Genomic DNA, 20,021 nt, shown 5'->3' with positions numbered 1-20,021 from the left:
ATGAAAATCACTGTGCCATTCCTTAGAAAGTTAGAAGTAAATTTACCATATAACCCAGCTATACCATTCCTAGGAATATACCCAGAGGACTTTAAATCTGACTACAGAGACCCATGCTCATCCATGTTCATTGATGTTCTCTTCATAATATCTAGGGTATGAAAATAATAACTGGGGTGGCAGGAGATACCCAAAGGTGCAATTGTGGTATGGATGGTGTGGTGGTAACTAACCCCTTCATGATGGGATTTAAGGCCCACTCCCCAGGAGGAAATACATGCTCAATACTCTAAATACCGTCAAGAACCTAGGGGTGAACCTACTACTATAATTTTGCTGAATGGACACAGATTGTTTCAATAGAAACATAGATTAATGTCTATCAACTGATGAATGGATAATGTAAATGTACTTACAATTGGCTGTTATTCAGCTATAAAGAAAAATAAAACTATGAAATTTTCTCATAAGCAGATCCTAGCATTAAATTTTTAGATCTGTATGTTTAATTTAGAGTATAGATGGAATATAGGTAACTAGAAAGGGGTGGCTGGTGGCAAGGAGAAATTGATATCTTAGCGGAGTAGAGGTAGTAAAATATTGGTTACATGAAGGAGAATAAAGAAGAGACAGGTTGAGTTTGGGAAAGGGATGAGAGGGTAGGGTAGAGGAAGGGGTGGAGAAGGAATAACTAACATTAAGGACATTTGAAAAAAATGTATGGAAGTCTACTATTTTATAAGTGTCATAAATGTATATATTCATATAAAAGTTGAATTGGGATTACCCTACATAGGCTTCTAACAGATGCCATAAGCTGTTAAATAAAAATCTCAGTGCCAGGTGTGGGATACTTCCCCTTGAGTTGTTGGTCAAGGGTGTTCCAGACACGCCCCCCCCTCCACAACAATACAGGCCATGCTCTTGGTTGCTGACTAGAATTTGATGGTAAGACCCTATTTCTGGAAAAAAGTAACAAACACAAACTTTGGTCACAGGGTTCGGAGGAATCAAAGTGGTCCTGACCAGGAAGCTTTCCCTATTGGCTGTGTAGTTGCTGGGGGAGAAAATTTTTCGGAAGTCTTTCCCAGATGTGAACCCTGTGAGCTACAACAACAACTGGTGTGGCAAATATGACCATAGCCACAGCAGTGGCATGAAAGTTACAGGGTTAGCCAATCTGTTTCTCAGTCAGAAAGACTGGATTGAAGACCTACGCCATAGGAAGGAACAAATGCTGGAACTATAAATCTGGCCGAGGACCCCATTATTGGGGAGATCATAGACCCCGGGGTGAATCTACTGTTACTATTTTTGCTAACTGGACATTGTATCAAACTTCCCTCTAAATTTACATCTCTAAACCCAGAAACCACTGCAGCATCTAGACTTCATCAGAAAAGTTCCTTTGTGCAGTGGACAGTGGTTAATGCAGAAACTCAGAAATGGACTAAGTAAAGAGAATCCATGTCTGTCAGTGTTTAGCCACAAATGAGACATCTTTAATATAGTCCCTCCCCAACAGTGATCTGTAGCATGAATCTTAAAAGTTCTTATTAATAAAATCAAACCCGAGGCCAGTTATTGGGGTCAATGCTGGTAGATCAGCGAAACAGAACAAGCCACAGTTATCTCACCTTGCCAATTCCTCTGCTGGTCTTGTTTCCTCAGACTGGATGCTTCTGTGTCCTCATCCCAATGGCTCTCAGCTGAACTGCTTCTAGAAGCCTGAATGCTTAACCAGCCAAATACTTAACCAGGCAAATGCTTCTAATTTCTGGTCTCCACGCCTTATATATCTTTTTGTTTTTGCCATCACTCCCTGGGATTAAAGGCTGGCTTTCTGGGATTAAAGGTGTGAGTCATCATGCTTGGCTGTATCCTTGAACAGATGGATTTCTGCCTCTGGAATGCTAGGATTAAAGGCGTGTGCTACCACTGCCTAACTTCTATGTTTAATATTGTGGTTGTTCTGTCTCTGACCCCAGATAAGTTTATTAGCATGCACAATGTTTTGGGGAATACAATACCACAGTGCTCAGGCACCATTGCAGAAGAGGGGACAGAAAGATTGTGAGAGCCAGAAGACAGGTAGGACCACAGTGAAACAGTGTCTTCTGAACGTGGTAGGCCCTCTGCACTCATTAATTCCCAGAAGCCCAAGTTGCCTGCACAAACCCTGAAACGAGATGAAGACAGTCAGCATTTCAGTATAGAAGGCAGAGGGGCTCCTGAGCAGCTGTGGACAGTTGATGGGTTCTGGGGAAGAAAGCATCAGTTTTCTTTAAGAGTATGGTCCCTGGTAGGTTGGTCATGTCCCAGTGAATGGGCTACACAAATAGGACTCTCTGTGTTATAAAGGGGGAAAAAAAATAGAACACGAAGCTGGGAGGAGTGGTTTGTTGGGTGGTGAATCTGGGAAAATCTGGGAGAGAAGTGGGGAATAAATATAATTAAGATACATTATATGCATGAAGGAAATTTTCAAAGAATTAATGAGAATATTATATTTTCTAAATCCCATGCTCTCTCCCATGTGTGTATCCCAGTTTTGGATGAATATTCATGTGTATGTACATAAGCAGTGGATGTTGGTATAGGTTATGAAACTATAAAGGAGACCACAGGAGGGGAAAGGAAGCACTGGAGAGGGAACAGAAAGATCCACATGACCTATGTGGAAGTAGGCACTGTGGGAAGCTAAAATGGTGGAGGGCAATGGGGGAGAAGAAGGAGAAGAAAGAAGGATGGTTGAAAATGCCCTAGTGAAACCTAATACTGTTATGGTGGAAATCAGGGTTCCCTGTGTGGTTCCCTGGTCTTCTTGATTAAATAATTCAAAAGTAGACTCAGAAAATTTATTCTTTTTGAGTTAGAACTCAGAAGAGCAAGCAGGCTTAGCAGGGAGAGCTATACGCCCCTGCAGGAGGGAGGGCTTCTGGGAGGTGCAAGAGCACTATCTCACTAAGGGATAATTATTCCTCCTATCTCCTTGGCCTGTCTTCAGGTGGAACCAACCTTCCTGAGGGATGGCCTCCTGGCCAGATGGTTGAATGCTAGTCAAACTTATTTTTTAAAAAGATATTGGGCTTTCTACATTTTACTTTGAGGCAGGATCTCACATTGCTCAGGCCAGCCTTGAATGTAGCTGAGTTACCTTGCACTTATGATCCTCTTGCTTCTACCTCCTAAGCGTTGAGCTTATGGTATGTACCACCATGCCCGGTTTTATGTGGTGTTGGATACAGAACTCAGGGCTTCAGTCATGTTAGACAAGCACTCCATTACCTGAGCTATATTTCTAGACTATTTTATATATTAATTTTAAAAAAATTGTGTTGATGTGATGTGATGTGATGTGGTGTGTGTGTGTGTGTGTGTGTGTGTGTGTGTGTGTGTGTGTGTGTGTTTGAGTGCATGAGAGGGGAAGGGGGAGGTGCTCTCAGAGGCCAGAAGAACCTGTAAGGTCTCCTGGAGCTGGGATTACAGTTGCTTGTAAGCTGCCTATCGAATTCAGGTCCTTTGGAAGAGCAGCAAATGCTCTCACCTGCTGAGCCAACTCCTGTTCTCTACACTTTAAGTGGCACATTCTTTTTTATTAGCTCATGAGCATCTGAGCTGTTTGGGGAAAAATTGAAAGCACAAATTCTATTTTCATCTTACTTCTTCTGAAGAGCTGGGAATGAAGGCCCAGGTTGGGAGGTGACTGGCTGAAGGTCACCTGACGAGTCAGCCACAGAGCAAGGACATGAAGCTGATCCAGCATTATCACCCCTGCCTCTCTCCAATACCCCACTGGAATTGAAATCACTGCAGCAGCCATTGCCAAGTGCTGGGGATGACTATTTGATAGTGGTCCTTTCAGTCTGCATGGGATGGTGCTCAGCTTTTCACTTCATCAGCACCGGGAGACAAGGACACAGCTCCGAGTAATATTTCATACTTAGCTCTGGGTTCCCTTGGCTTTATATTTCTGAACCTTCTTCCAGTTACTTGTAGGGCTTTATGATATAATTTAATATCAGCTTATGGCTGGCGTTGGTACTCAGAAGAGCTGTAATTTGTCCTTTAAATTATTCACCCAGGGGAGTCAATGTTCTTAGAAAACGAGGAGCGGGAACCTATGAGCTTCATCCCAGAAGAGGGACACATGACAGTGTTTCCTCTCTTGCTTGTTCTTTCCCACAATGCCTTATCTCTCGTGTTCAGCCCTGGCTGCTATAATACCTCCTCTTTCTGCAGAACATTCTCCGTGAACAAATGAAGCAATTTATGGAGTATTTACACATTGACTAGTGACTAATTATACACCTGCAAGCTGTGCAACCATTCTAGACAAGCAACATTCCTCTACCTCAGTTTCCCTTAGGAAGGTAACCTGGAGTTGATGGCAGAGGGAAACCGGCCAGACAGTCGGTTCTGGCTCTGACATTCAGATCGTTCAATGCGGGAGCAGTGTATCATCTGTATGTGGCACCTCTGGGCTCGGTTACCCAGCAAAGCTTTTACAAAAGCGATGGCCACGAGGAACATGTGGTATTATGAGGTCATTTGTTGGGTAGGTTTTATGTAGAGCCAAAGTACAGAAGGGGATTGTCATGGTTTCTAGTAGAAATGATTAGAGATGAAGTCATAACTGGTCCAAATCTGAGAATAAGTGACTGTTGCCTGCTCATGTCAGACCTGGCTCTTGGAACTCTGCGGAAGAGAGGGAAGAAAAATTGTCAGAGCTGGAGGATATGGGGGATAGCTGCAAAGTACTGTCCTCTGGACATGCCATGGCCGCTGCACCCATGAACACAGCAGCTGTGGTTATCTGTGCAAGATCAGAACAGTCAGGATCCCAGTACGGATGGGAGATGGGCTCGCGAGTCACTTGTATCACTGGAGAGCTATTGGTTTTGATAGTTGCTGGGGTGGGTGGGGTGTTTTCTTTAGGGGTGTGGAAGGTTTTCCGTGTCCTAATGAGAGTCCCATAGGCATTGGAACGTGGGCAGCACTAATTGGACTCAGTGGGTTATTTCAAAAAGGAGACAGAATGAAAGCGGGAGAGGGATGTGTTAAGGAGTGTGTGTCTATGGTGAGTGGTAGGGGAAAGCTGGTGTAGATATAATCAAGACACACTGTGTGTGCATATGAAATTCTCAAAGAGCACGTGCACATGCACCTGTGTGTGTGTGTGTGTGTGTGTGTACACATGTGTGTGTGTGTGTGTACACACGTGTGTGTGTGTGTGTGTGTGTGTGTGTACACATGTGTGTGTGTGTATAGCAGGCGATGAAGACAGAAGAAAAGGGTTGATAGTACTACATTTACAAGGATGATAAGAAAAGGAATTAAATCCTTTCAGCATTTCATTTTTGGCACCAGATAAGTTGAAATGGATTCAGAAGGTGTTCTTGGAAGAATTCAAACAGAAAATAGACAAGCTATCACATTTCAAGACAGAGTGGCAGCGTAAGCCTGTTAGAATATTTGATGCTAGTGTGCAGAATGAAGTGAGCAGCAGGAAAAATGCTAATTTAGGCAGAGTTAAAGGAGACTAGTCTGGAATACCTGTGTTTTGTGGTGCCTCAGTGCAGTGCTGTGCAGTGCTCAGGCTCTCCCATGATGCTTTTCACACTTGTGTGCACATTTTCGGACGTGTCTCTTGTTGAAGGGTGAACTCTCAGGACACTTGCCTTGACATCTAGGCCCAGCTGAAGAGTTTGAGGTAGGAAAATGGGGCAGGGAGGATCAACCAACATAAAGGAGTTGGTCGGTCATGGGATCCAGGAGGGGTGGGGCGCTGTCCAATGCGGTTCTCTAGAGAACTCTGCCTTGATCCGCAGCACCAGCATCCAAGACCACGAGGTAGCCAAGAGAGAGCAAGTCGGCGCGTATACATCCCAGGTCTTAAGGGGTCCCTGTTTCGGCCATGCCCTGTGTGAATCTAATGACACAGGACATTTGAGACTCAGACCTTTGCCAGCTCTCAGAACAACTTCCATTCTCAGCAATTCCCTTTTCTTTCTTAATAAACTGTTTATATTTCTACCACTGCGTGTCTCTGGTCCAGCTCTTTGCTCCAGGATGTTGATCTCAGAAGTCTCAGAAGATGCCCTCTGGACTCTGATCCACTCCTATAACATTTGTTGACCGACAAAGAATAGCAGGAGGGGTCATGAGGTGATCTGGATGCTACTTGGTTAGTTAGGTGCATAGCAGAATTGGATCATCCAGAAAGAACTCCTGGGCCCAGAGTGTGTACCCAAATGTAAGAGCTCATTTATTGAGGTGTGGTGTTCATTTTTGGAAAACAAAGGATCGGGTCAAAGCATGGGAAGTTGTCTTAGTTAGGGTTTCTCTTGCTGTGAAAAGACACCATGACTACGGCAACTCTTCTAAAGGAAACTATTTAATTAAGATGGTAGCTTACAGTTTCAGAGGTTTAGTCCATTATTGCATTGGTGGGAAGCAAGGCAGCCTGCACACAGACACGGTGCTAGAGAAGGAGCTGGGAGTTCTCCCATCTTGATTCACAGGCAACAGGAAGTGATCTAACACACTGGCCATGTCTTGAGCATATAAGAGATCTCAAAGCCCACCTCCACAGTGACAAACTTCCTCCAACAAGTCCATACTTACTTCAATAAAGCCACACCTCCTAAGAATGCCACTCCCTTTTGGGGACCATTTTCTTTCAAACCACCAGAGAAATTTAAAGCAAGAGTGAAGGAAGAGTAAAGGAAGTCATGAAGTCAAACTGGGAACTCTCTCTAGGGTATGAATATTCAGAAGCACACATCTGAACAACATGAAGGTAACTAATCCAGGAATGTGATAACTGATCTTCTCAACTTGATGGGAACAAGGCAATGTTACAGCCCTTTCCGGGATGATCTGAAGGACACCAGAGAAGGGAAATCTTCACAGTAGACAAAACGCTGGATAGTGCACATACGCACACGTTTTGCTTGGAAGGAGAAATGGCCAGATGTATACCTGTATACTGATTCATGGGCTGTGGTCAATGGATTGGCTCAATGGTCAGGGACTTGGAAAAAGCATGATTAGGAAATTGGTGAGAATAACATTTTAGGGAATAAGTATGTGGAAAGATCTCTTTAAATGGGTGAAGGATATGAAGATACTTGTGTCCCGTGTAAATGCTCATCAAAAGGTGACTTCAGCAGAGGAGTTTAATAATCAAGAAGATAGCATGACCCCTTCTGTGGACAGTCAGTCTCTTTCTCCAGTCATCCTGATAGGATGGGGACTATGAAGACACAATCACAACACCGGTTATGAGGCAATAGCCTGGAGGGCTGAGTCAGGGTTCTCCAGAAGGCAGTATGTGCTTTGAATAAGCATCCATATATGGTATTACTTCTCCTATATCTCCTATTCACAGGTCCAGGAATAAATGGGTGAAATGGGAATGATTCCACTCACTATCACCCCTAGTGACCCACTAGGAAAACTTTTGCTTCTTGATCCTACAACCTTATCCTCTGCAGGCCTAGAAGTTTTGGTCGTGGGTAGGAGTACCCTTTGCAGAAGACAAAACAAATATTCTATTGAACTTAATGCTCAGGCTTCCTCCTGACCTCTGATGCCCTTAAGTCAACAGCCTAAGAAAAGAATCACAGTGTCAGGAAGAGTGAAGGGAGAAAGTGGATTGCTTCTCTACAGTGGAGGTAAAGAAAATTATTATGACTGGAGTACAGGAGATCCTGTAGGGTGTCTCTTGGTATCACTGTGTCCTGTAATTAAAATCACTGTGAAACTATACCAATCCAATCCAGACCCTTCAGGAATGAAGGGATGGGTCTCTTCTCCAGGATAAGAAGAGCCAAGACTTGCTGAGGTGCTTGCTGAGGGTGGAGGAAAAACAGGATGGGTAGTAGAGGAAGGTAGTTATAAATAGAAGCTAAGGTCACATGACCAGAAATGAGGATTATAACTGACATGAGTGTTTCTGTCTTATTTTGTTGAAAACATGTTGATTCTGATATTTTCATTTTCTTTCCTCTATTTCTTTATCATGTAATGTAACATCAACTGAGATAATAGCAATGGTTAAGTGCTATTAATTTATATTACCATATTTAAAAGACGAAGCATTCCGCAGGAACTTTGCCACTTATTCTAAAAATACACCATGCACTCGCAGTTTTATGTATGATAGTTATATCATGTTAGGAAAAATTATTATTGTTATTGTTATTGTTTTCATCTGGAAATTAAGCATGATGTAAGGAGATACGGTTGAGTGTCAAGTTGATGATGGTTAGACTTGTGACGGTTGATCTTGGTTGTCAACTTGAGTGTATCTGGAATCAACTAAAGCACAAGATCCTCAGCACTCCTGGGAAGGATTTTCTTGATCAGATTGTTTGAGGTAGGAAGACCCACACTAAAGCTAGGTGACCCCTGTTGGTGGTAGCCTAGATAGACGAACATGTAAGGAAGCTTTGCTTTCTGCCTGCTTGCTCTCAATCTCACTGGCAAGTTCATCTGCTCTGCTGCTGCTGCTGCATTTCCTCACTGGTATTAGAACCTAGTTCTTCAGGCTTCCAACATAAACTAAAGATCAGCAACTTTAGTCTATCTCCTGGACTCCTCCAGGCCTTCAGTGCCATACTGGGACTGCTGAGATGGTTAGCCTTGTGGACTAAACAAATACAAGATTCTTGGCCTCTCTAGTCTGAGACAGCCATTGTAGGACTATACAGACTACATTCTGTTAGCCAGTCTAATAAATACCGTGTGTGTGAGTGTGTGTGTGTGTGTGTGTGTGTGTTTACTCATTTTTGTTCCTTTTGAGAACCCCAACTAACACAGGACTACTCCCTAGAACTGAGGGCCTACAGAAACCTTTGTTTCCTTAAGTTACTATTTCTAGGTATTTTGTGACAGCAGTAACATCACAAAGGCTCATGTGGAGAGTCATGCAGGCACAGGAGGTGAATTTTCTTGCCTGGAACAGGAATGTCCCCAAGGTGAAGGAGACTGGTGGCCTCAGCCATTTTCAAGGTCAAAAGGAAAGAGGAGGGATGTAAAATGACTTAGCTGACTCTAGTCCTCTACAGTTCAGCTCTCTAGAGAGGGAGGGGCGGCTTATCAATGGTTTGTAAACAGTGGTGGGTGCGGAATATGTAAGAAAACACTGGCTGCTATTCAGGATGGAGTTCTCTCAGACCTAGCTGAGCTGTATATACTAGACCCTAAAAGGTCTTTGGGTTAAAATATAATTCTTGCCATTAATATTTGAAGAGTTTTGAGAATTAAGCAAACTGCCCAAAGTCTTATCTCATAACAGAAGTGAATGCTGTAACCTCCAGGTAGGTGAATCTGATATTTGGAGCATCTTCTAATCCAAATAAGAAAGAGATGATTTTCTTGTCTTCAGAAAAAGAGTTCACATGAATCAATGAGGTTGTTAGCTTGGATTTCCGTATGAATGCGTCAGTTTTTAATGGTGCTGCCTTGCATGGGAACTGGCTGCATAGTTGGAACAGTTGTACAGAAAGCGCTCTTTCTGACAAATCATTATATCCTCCTAAAGGCAGGCGGGCAGGTTCTCCTAGTGCTCTCTGTGCTTGGTGCTGCCATTTCTAAATCTACCAAGACACTGGAGTAAGTTTCAAGTAGTCTCACAGCATGCTGATGTAGCTGCAGACACATACTGGCTAGTTTTAAGTAACTTACCACAATCTAGAATCACGTAGGAAAAGACTCTCAGTTGAGAAATCATTTGCATCAGACTGGCCTGTGGGCATGTTAGTCGGGGGTTGTCATGGTTGTTAATGGACCCAGCTCACCGTGGGCAGCATCATCCATTCGGCTGGCCCCAGAGCTGTAGAGAACAGAGCAGAGGAGGCGAGTGCTAAGCAGCAGGCAGAAGGATCCATGTACTTATTGTCTATGATCTTGCCTGTGAATGTGGTGCTTTTAAGTCCCTGCCTTCGCTTCTCTACAATAACAGAGTGTAGCCTGGAATTGCAAGATGAATAAACCCTTTTCTTCCCTATATTGCATTTTGTCGGGCTATTCATCACAGCAACAGAAATGAAACTAGAGCCACAAAGCTAAGAGGGCCACTAGGAGGCTGAGTGATGGACTTCATATCACAAAACTCTCAAGAGGTAGTGATTGTAAACATGTTTCAAAATGAAGAAATTCTCTAGGGAAATCATAAACTTCCTATTTAAACATTCACCCCTTATCAAAAATTTTACCCCCTTTTAATAAAAAAGCAGAAGGGAGAAAATGCAATAGAAATGATTCAGGAGTTGTCTAAATTTGTGGCTGGAGCTCAGGGCTTCAGAGTACCAGGTGCTCTTCAGAACACCCAGGCATCCATGTGATGGCTCATGATTCTAGTTCCACGGGATCCCACACCTATGGCCTCCATGGGCTCTAGGCACGCACATGGTATGTAGACATACATGTAGGCAAAACACCCACACACACAAAATAAAAATAATAAATAAAAAAACGTTTAAACAGTTATCTAAATTTAACAGTTCACTACAACTTGAAAGTAGAACGTGACTGTCAAAAATGCTATTATAGAGCTGGAGAGATGGCTCACTGGTTAGGAGCATTTGCTGCTTTTTTGTTGGTTTTTCGAGACAGGGTTTCTCTGTGTAGTTTTGGTGCCTTTCCTGGATCTCACTCTGTAGATCAGGCTGGCCTTGTACTCACAAAGATCTGCCTGGCTCTGCCTTCTGAGTGCTGGGATTAAAGGCATGCACCACCACCACCCAGGCGTTTGCTACTTTTCCAGGGGGCCAAAGTTCGAGTCTCAGCACGCACGTGGCAGCTCACAACTCAGTAACTCCAGTTCCAGTGGATCTGATGCCCTTTCCTGGACTCCCCGGGCATCACATGCCTGTGGTACACATACGCACTTCAGGTAAAACATCCATACAAATAAAATAAAAATTTTAAATTACCTTTCTAAAAGCCACTAAAATGAGGCACTATGTTAAAAGAAATATCCAGGATAAAAGCCTGTTGCTTGCTCTGGAAACACCTCTACAGAAGGGTCATTGAAGAAATTAGCTGTCGAAGTAAAGGGATAAAGACTCCCTCATGGAAAGGGGCTAAAGAAGTGAGTAGAATCTGTGGCGAGAGGAAGGAGACTCTCACAATTTAAAGGCTGTCATTCATGTAGAATGGAATGGTAGGAGCCATAAGGAAGCTGAACCAGGGAAGCCTAGGAGAGACTCCCCTACTGGAAGTGTTTTCCTCGGGTGAGGAATTTCCAGTTCTGGTGGCATTCAACAGGGATGGGAAGGTCATTTGTCATGGATACTATCAAAATGATTAAGCTCAATACCCATAAAGCTATCAGCATTTATCACTACTCTATTGTATTTACTCCTTACAACATGAAGTACACTGTGTGCATACACATACTTATGTGTGGGTGTGAGCAATCTATGAAGACTGGAGGGTCTATTCCTCAGTCATTCCACTTCCCCTCTTATTTATTTAAGATTTGTTTTATGTGTATGCGTGTATATGTACCTGTGTGTGCAGGGGCCCTCAGAGGCCAGAAGAGAGGGTGGGATCCCCCGGAGCTGTAGTTACCTGCACTTGTAAGCCCCAGGCAAAGGGTGCTGGGAACCAAACTCGGGTTCACTGCAAAAGCAGCACACTCTCTTAACCTCTGAGCCATCTCCTCAAACCGTGCCTTATCATTGTTGTTGTTGTTATTATTATTATTATTTGAGACAAGGTCTTTCACCAGGTGTTCATAGATTTGGCTAGGTCCTGTCTCCACTTCCTCTATGCTGAGATTACTGTTCACTGCATCTGGATTTTTTTTTTTTTTGTGGATGTTGAGGATTGAACCCAAGACCTTCTGCTTGCACAGCAACCACTTTGCAGATGAAGTGACCTCCCCAGATTCATCACAGGAAGCAGTTTAGTGATGAGGAAATGGAGGATGAGAGATGTCCACTAACTTGACTTGGAATACCTGGTTGGTTGTAGAGAGAAGAGACTAGAATCTGGATGTGCCTGATTCTGAATGAGTACAGGCTACCACACTCCCCATACCTTCCTTGTGTAAGACTGGAAGGCAGCAGATAAATCTCTAAAACAACAGGGGAGCAGTGAGAGCTAAGAATCTACAGGATACAAGAGATGTGTGGAGACTATCAGGCATTTTCATGATTCCCCAGGCCACCCACAAGCTGACAAACTCCTTCTCACTTCTCTGATTGCTCAATACTAAATTATTCTATAAACCTAAGGTATGTGTTTGAGAAGCTTGAGTTCTCTTAATTCGTGCCAAAACATGGATCCCTATCCTTTTAAGAAGGTGATGATTTTCAAATTATGAGGGAGTTCAGTTCAAAGTCATTTCCCTGTATTTTCTTTATTTCTATGGGTAGATTTCTGTTTAGGGCAAGTTCAAATCCCAGAACCAATCTAAATCCAAGTCCTTTTGTTCCTGTGATGTGAGCTATGTCCATCACATCATCTGGCTTTTACACATATTCTTGGGGGAAGTTTAACTATTGGATTATACGTGTGCCCTGTCTTCTATCAAATGAAATCTTTATATAGATTCTTACATATTTGGAAAAAAAGAAAAAGGGAAATCCTCTCCCATGTCTGTCAGTGTTTTATAAAGACAGAACTGGAGAGATGGCTCAATTGGTAAAGTGATTGCAGCGTAAGGACGAGAACTTGAGTCTGATCCACAGAACCCACAAAATGCCTGGCATGGTGGTGCATGCCCACAATGCCGGTGCTGGGGAGATACACACAGGAGGATCCCTGGGGCTTTCTGACCTGCCAGTCTAGCCAGTTGGTGAGCTCCAAGTTCAGTGAGAGATGCTGTCTCAAAATGTAAGGTGAAGGGTGACTGAGAGAGACACCCTACATGGACTTCTGGCCTCTCTACACAGTGTGCATGTGTGTGCACACAGCCACACACATGGATAATGTCTACTTTTGGCCCACTGAGAGTTTAGGTTCAGTTAGAGATGAGAGACCCGAAAACTTTGCAAGCCCCGTGGTATGAATTCACTTTTAAAGGCTGTGTACCCAGAGATCTGTTCCCAGCAGGACAGACAAACAGCAGGCCAGAAACCTCAGAGGACACCTTCTTATGTTTTCTTGGCCTCAAATTGTAGGGGCTCTTTTGGTAATTACAGCTAATGTGACCTCTGTATTCCTGGTCTCTGTCATGGCCTCCCTGACAAACAGTTTACAATGTGTAATCTTCCGGTCATCTCAATGACTTCTTGTTAGAGTTTGCTTGCTCATCCACAGTGACCTGGTTTCCTTAGAGTTCTGTTTGTTGAGTGATGAGCCATCCCGGGCCTCACAAAGATCATGTGACTTGATTTATTGATTTTAATTATCAATGCTATCTAAAATAATCATCTGAAAACATCCGAGTTACAACAGTAAAGGGTAAATGCCCTCACCACCCTCTTGTTTTAGAACCTTAGTGATTCAGAGAGCCCCAACTGCTAATCCTTGCGCTCGAATGCATGGCTTTTATTTTTTTCTGTAGCCAGTATTGCCCTTAGCAATATTCAGAGACTGGGGGACCACAGGTCATGGGATTCAGCTGGGGTTGCCTGCTTGTGACCAGATCAATTTATGAGTACATCTGCCATTTTCGTTGTGTTTCTCCTCATGGTTTGTTAGAATTGATAAGTTTTGAATTCCCAATTATTGGGTATCCACCATTGCTAATAAGCCAATCTTAACTAGCATGTAATAAGCCAATCAAACTGAATTAATAAATTCAGGTTTAATGAACAGAGCAAAGCAACTCCTGGGTGACCCTCAGGAGGGCAGGAGAGGAATCACGTGGCAAATATGGCTACCAGTTCTTAAGTGGCCTGTAGGCATGGTCTGGAGCAGGCCCTGGGGTAGGAGCTGACCCTTGGTGGGCTTTTTGAGGGGACAGGGTCTGGAATGGGAAGAGTGAGACCTGATCATGTAATGGGCCCCAAGCTGGAGATCAACCTCCCAAACTTTTTGGATATATATGGATGCCGATAAGGCTTCCACCTAAACAAGAATGTGGTCCAGTTTACTAGCTCAAACAAGACTAAGGTCAGTGACCGCAGAAAATATTCAATGACTTCATCCAATGACTTAATAGACTTCTCAGAGACTCATCCAAGAACATACATTTCCTCATTATAAAACCAGTTCACATTTGTAACTCCTAAATCAGGGAACTTTGATATATTTTATTGTCAATTTAGCATGTTAAGACAATCCTGACAGATGGGCCCACATGAGAACTCAATGTAGCTAATCCCTCATTGAGGTTCTCTTCCCTGGTGATTCTAAGTTGATCCCAAGTTGTGCTGACAGTTAAGCTAAGCATCACCCCTAGGGTAGTGCTTCTCAAAGTGCTGTGGTGGTTTGAATGAGAATGGCCCCATAGGCTTTCATAGTTCAACACTTCATCCTCAGAAACTGAGAAGGATAAGAGATGTGGCTTTATTGAAGGAAGTGTGTCACTGGGGCATGGGATTTGAGGTTTCAAAAGTCTTATGCCATTCACAATTAGCTCTTTCTGACTCCTGCTTATGGGTCAGGGTGTGAGGTCTCAGCTGTTTCTGCCACCAGGCCTTTGCTCTGCCATCATGGACTCCAGCCCAATGAAACCATAAGCCAAATTAAACACTTTCTTTTAAAAATTGTCTTAGTCATGGTGTTTTGTCATAGCAATAGAAAAGTAACTAAGACAGTGGCCTTTGTAGCTTTTTTTGTGGGCAGGACTATATTCTCAACGTTCCACAATTTCACAAGCCGATCTTGAAATGATATGATTTGAACAACATAACAACCTTCAAATATTAGCTGCTCTGGATCATGTAGAACCAATTCGAACAAGATATTGCCACATAGTTTCTCTCAAAATTGGCTTCTAGCCAGGCCTGATGGCATTTGCCTGTATTTCCAGCACTTGGAGTCAGGGGCATTACAAGTTTAAGGCCAGCCTGAGTAACACAACAAACAACCCTCTTTTCAAATGAACAAATGAACCAAATGAAGGAAAAGAACTGTAGCTGTCAGATTTTTTTTTTAAGGAAATGTAAATTGTCATGTGTTTTAAATAAAGACCAAATAACTGTTGGGTAGAGTGTGTGAACAAGGGTTTGATAAAGGGATTGGTGAGAGATCAAGCCACCACAGGGAACTGGATGAAAAGCACCTTTTATTTCCAAAGAATCTAGACAAGACCTGTTACTTCAATATTCATGTTGCACAACGTCATGAAAATGTCTTATACATTACTGTTATTTGAAGTTTCTATGTGCTTTATGCAAATGCTCTGAAAGGGTTTCTATATGTTTATGAGCTTAGGCCTAAGAATTTTTTTTTATCTAAATTTAAATTTAGAGCAGTGTCACTACAGTAGGTTTAAGTAATACTATAATCAAAATAGCTTAAATCAAAACTATAAAAGTCATTCTTGTGGAAACACTAGGGGACAGTGGCAGGACATTTCCATTATATTTCTGAGTGCATTGTGCAGCATTCTTAAATATTAAGCTAGAGTTTAAAACTGATTTGTACTCTATAGCTATGTATCATCTACTAAATTTGCAGTGACCCCAGGCTCTGTCTTGGAAGTATTAAAACTCATATGGGTAATCATGAGTTGACTGTGTTTAAAATCACTGCAGCTAGATAATAATAACCTTATTGAAATATTCCATTATAGCAAGGTCAGGAGTTTTTCCTTCTTTATTTATAATATCTTTTTCTTAAAAAAAATCATATGTAGCATGCACATGGTACAAGGTGTGGCTTCAACCACCCACTAACAGCTGTGTGTGTGTGTGTGTGTGTGTGTGTGTGTGTGTGTGTGTGTGTGTGTGTGTGTGTTGTGTATGAGGAGGCCAGAAGATATCCTCAAATGTCAGTCATTCTCAGGTGCTTTCCACATTACTGCTTTGGAGGCACAGACTCTCATTGGTGTGGAGCTCTGTAATTCAGCTAGGCTGACTGGCAGTAAACCCTAGACATCCACCTTTCTCCACCTTCCCAGCGTTGGGATTGTAAGCCCATGCCACCACACCTGGCTTTTTATGTGGGTTCTGGGGCTGGAACTCGGGTCCTCAAGCTTTTAAGTCCAATGCTTCACCAATTGAACTATCTTAGGATCTTAATTTCTGGGCATATTTGCTCACTTGAGTTGTAGATTCACATTTCCAGCGCTCTAGAGGGCATTTCAATCTGAACATTCAAAGTCCTTCAGAGTCCTTCAACCCCACCCTCAGCTCTGACTTCTTGATCTAAACCAACAGGGCCGTTCCGCTGAGCTTCTCTGGCTCAGAACTTGGAGGCCACTTCCACTTAGTTCTCTTTGTCACTCTCACCTCGGTGGCCAGTTAGCACTGCCAATCCTGTGACCTCTGCCATTGCCTCAGTGAATGCTTGCACCATCTCCCAGCTGACACCTGTAATCCTGCCACCCTCCATGCCCTGCCATTGGTCACCTTCCACACCAGTCTCGATTAAAGCAGGGCATGTCTGCTCTCCAAGGGAGCTCTCAGTTAGCTGTGTCTGTTTCCATGAGCCGGACTGGCTTGCTTTACTGACACCTCTGCTTCCCTAGACGATTTTATCGAAGGTAAGCACTCTCTCTCATTTACTTCTGTGTCTAGGTGAGTTTCGGGCTGCTTACCATATGCAGTTGTTGACAGGGCTGTGCAGAGTGGCTAAGAACACAAGCACTGGAACTGACCCGATGTGTGTTGAATTGCTGCCTCCTTTGCTCCTTTTTCTATTGCCAAATAATGCCAGACAAACTTAGAAGAAGCCAGTGCTTCTGAATTATGCCTGCATGAGTGTTTCTTCAGAAATACATTAGGATTATACAAGGACTTTACCGAAAGAGCCCAGGTCTGTCCTTCAGCTTATTAAGTTGGAATACATAGAGGGTCTAGCTTGGGTCCTAAAAAGATGTCATACAGAGCACACGCACATTACTTCGATAAATTTACAGGTGGTCCTAATACACAGTCAGGGTTGAGAACCACTCTGGTGTCTAATTCAGGAGGGTTTTGAACACATGGTATAAGCGTGAATTTAAAGGCTGTCGAGATGGTTCGGTAGGGTTGTACAATGCTTGCCATGCGGGGGTGAGGAGGAGTTGGATCTGATTAGAAGTAGTTACTGAATAGAAAGATGGGCATAGTCTTTGTTTTTAATGTTTGGGTGCTTTTAATTTGGGTAAGATTTCCAAGTGTCTGGTTCTCAGAAACTGAGAATCTGGCTTAGTGAAGTGTCACCCGGAAGCAATGATTAACGTTCAGTGTCCCAGTGTCTCCCTCCAGTGACCTTTGTTGATGTTTGCTTGTATTTAGCTACAAAGCTTTTATTCTTTCCAACTGGCCTAATGGTCTGTTCCATTGAAAGAACAAACAACATGTAACATAGGGCCGAGGGAGCAGCAGAACTATCATATCACTGATATTTCTAACAGTTAAAAGGACTTTAAAAGCCAGGCGTGGTGGTGCACACCTTTAATCCCAGCACTCCAGAGGCAGAGGCAGGCGGATCTCTGTGAGCTTGAGGCCAGCCTGGTATACAAAGCAAGTTCCAGGACAGCCAGGACTGTTACATAGAGAAATCCTGCCTCAAAACCAACCAACCAACAAAACAAACAAACAAACAAACACCAAAACAAAGAAAAAATAACTGTAAAAATCACCGGAACCATTATTTCACTTAATAGCTATAAAAAGAAAAACCTAGAAAATGGACATATTGGACATGACTACATACATGCAGTCAGTGCCCAGACACAGCTGAGGTTACAAAAAAAAAAAAATCACCAGCAACCCAGTGGCACGGAACTAACTTCAAAGTAATCCAAAGTAAGTATGATTTCACCACCCACTTAATTCATATCCTGACAGCAGTTTACTAGGGATTCAACTTGGCAAAAGAATTTTAGGGAGGATGGGTTTATTTTGGCTCACATTTTGAGAGGACACAGACCATCATCATAGGAAAGGCATGGCCGTGGGTGTGAGGTCACACTGAATGTGCAGTAAGGAAACATGAGTGCGGATGCTCAGTGAGCTTTCTCCTATTTATTCAGCTCAAGACCCCACTTCAAGGAATGGTGCTGCCCACATGCAGTGTGTTTCTTCCTTCTTTCCTTAAACTTCTCTGGAAATTCCTCCTTAGACATACACCCAGAGGTGTTTCCATGACGATTTTAAATTCCGTCAAGTTGACAAAGATGATTAACCATCACTTGTGTGTGTAAACAGAGGCAGAGTTTTCTGTCCGGATCGCCCAGTCCCAAATAAACAGACAAAAGCTTATATTAATTACAAAATGCTTGGCGGTTAGCTCTGGTTTATTATTAACTAGCTCTTACATTTAAATTAACCCACTTCTGTTCATCAATGTATTGCCACGTAGCCATGGCTTTACCGGTCCTCTGGCATCTTGCTTCTTGGGCAGCTGGCTAGCATCTCTCCCACTGGATTCCACCCTCCTTCATCCCAGTCCTCAGTTTGATTGTTCTACCTAACCTTATCCTGCCTTGCCACAGGCCAAACAGCTTTATCAACCAGTGCAAGTCAAACATAATCATACAGTACAGAAGGATCATCCCACAGCATGTGTGCTTTTATTTTTCCTTAAAAAATTCTTCATCTGTGCAGCACAATTAGCTCAGATCTTCATATACTATGCATTACAAATGTGCAGGCATTAAATTTAAGAGGTAGAGAAAAACATTAGAAATATAAGGTCATATTAATACATGCTGAGTTTAGTTTCTCTTTTAATTTTCAGAAATAAACGTGATAAAAGGGCCAGAAACAGTTAAAAAAAAAAGTACATTTGATTGTTTGCCATTTCAAAGAACAACACCACAACAACAAAGGCATCTAACCAATAGCAGTTACTTTAGGTGCATATTTCCTACAAAAGTCTCCTTAAGACCAACGTCATCAGACTACAGCGGTAACATATTTTTGGCTGGGCCCCCCAAAATGTGATACATGGAACAGCCCAGTGTGGAGAGGTAATCAAGACAGATTTTGGTATTGGGTTTCAAAAATACACTATAGAGGAATGTAGTGAGGGGCAGGAGTATGATCAAAATACATTGCATACATGCATGAGATTCTTGTTTTTAAAATGTGGTTTTTTTTGAGGATTTCATACAATGTTATTTTGATCATATTTATCCCCCACTACCTCCCCACATCTCCCAGATCCATCCTCCACGTCCCCACACAAACTTCGAGTCTTCAAAAATTTCAAGGAATAAAACAAAACAAAACAGAACTTCCCTTTATCATTTTTCATCCAAAACAAAAGTTCATCTGCACAGTCTCCAAAGATCTGTTCACCCTCTAATGACTGGTTCCTGTTCTAAAAGGAAGGCCTTAGCTGGCGTGCTGGCGCGCTGGCGCACACCTTTGATCCCAACACTGGGGAAGTAGAGGCAGGCAGCTCTCAGTGAGGCCAGCCTGGTCTACTTAGGTGGTTTCAAACCAGCTAAGGCTACACAGTGTGACCCTGTCTCAAAAAGAGGATGTTCTTTAATTCAAAGGGGACGATGATTTCGACAGTTAAGAGGTGTTAAGGTTTTGTGTTGCTTGTTCTTTGGTGCAAATCTCTATAGAGCCCGGGCAATGAGAACAGCTGCCTTTAATACGTGTTCAGAAAGGATATTCAGGCCCGACTCTAGGGAGGGAGTAAGCGGAAGGCGAACAGTGCAGAACCCTCCACCTTGCTCACCAGCAAGGCCCACGCAGAGGGCGGAGCCTCGGGCCGCGCGTCCGTGCGTGCGTCCGTGCACGATTCCCTTACTCCGCCCACAGAATCGAGGCGCCCGTCAGAAACCTTGACTGCGGAGTCCGCCAACAACAACCGATTCCGCAGCTTCTCATCCCAGACAAGGTCCCCGCCTCCTTCCAGCCCGGAGTTTCCTGCAGACCGGAAGTCCTTTTGCCCCGTCTTTAGGGGCGCGCAGCCGCAACCGGAAGCGCCTCTGCCCCTACCTTCTG

General features: G+C 43.2%; 1 long non-coding RNA gene across 1 annotated transcript; it reads right to left on the bottom strand.

Moving 5' to 3' along the window:
• Positions 1–902: 902 nt before the first annotated feature.
• LOC128109609 (uncharacterized) lies at positions 903–19,904 on the bottom strand. Its single transcript, XR_008217858.1, has 3 exons — positions 19,753–19,904; positions 9,694–9,841; positions 903–2,179 (listed from the first exon to the last, which is right to left on the bottom strand). It is a non-coding gene; the product is annotated as an uncharacterized LOC128109609 (long non-coding RNA).
• Between the last annotated feature and the right edge of the window lie 117 nt (positions 19,905–20,021).

This window comes from Peromyscus californicus, unplaced genomic scaffold, assembly GCF_007827085.1.
Source record: "Peromyscus californicus insignis strain IS unplaced genomic scaffold, ASM782708v3 Scaffold_14__1_contigs__length_90479793_seg_2, whole genome shotgun sequence".
In the NCBI taxonomy this organism is placed as follows: Eukaryota; Metazoa; Chordata; class Mammalia; order Rodentia; family Cricetidae; genus Peromyscus; species Peromyscus californicus.
Note: the sequence above shows the minus strand (reverse complement) of the source record. Positions and strands in the feature narration are given on the sequence as shown.